The sequence below is a fragment of the Morone saxatilis genome, unplaced genomic scaffold, assembly GCF_004916995.1.
Source record: "Morone saxatilis isolate NCDOM2014 unplaced genomic scaffold, NCSU_SB_2.0 Contig8, whole genome shotgun sequence".
In the NCBI taxonomy this organism is placed as follows: Eukaryota; Metazoa; Chordata; class Actinopteri; family Moronidae; genus Morone; species Morone saxatilis.
The window spans coordinates 27,607,884-27,608,337 of record NW_023340257.1 but is presented as its reverse complement, the minus strand read 5'-3'; positions in this window follow the sequence as shown (position 1 = coordinate 27,608,337).

Below are 454 nucleotides of genomic sequence, written 5' to 3'. Positions count from 1 at the left end.
CAGTTAAAAAGCCGAAAACAGAAAATTAGAAACCCGTTTGGGGATCAGCGTATCTGGAAACACCCAAGTATGAGCAAAAGGAAGAGGAAGAGGGTGGCAGTGGAGGCCTCTGGGCTTTTAGCTGGGAAGATAAAGAATGATCTGACAACACATACCCTTTTAGTTGCACAATATATTTGCTCGATGACTGTGGTGAATATTTAATTAACAGCAGGAATCAATTGTGTTGAGGGACCTCAACTAGAAGCAGGAAGCAGATTAGTGGATTTCAAACAAACTGCCGAATGGTAGTGTCACTGTTTGGGTGCAGGACTTTCCTCTATGTGCTTCCTGAAGCGGACACATAATGTAGTGAAAGCATGTAAACACAGCTACTGTGTGGATATCGAGAGATAAAACCTTAAAGGACTGACATTAACGCAGCGTTTGCAAATGTGGCGGACTCCGCCAGAAG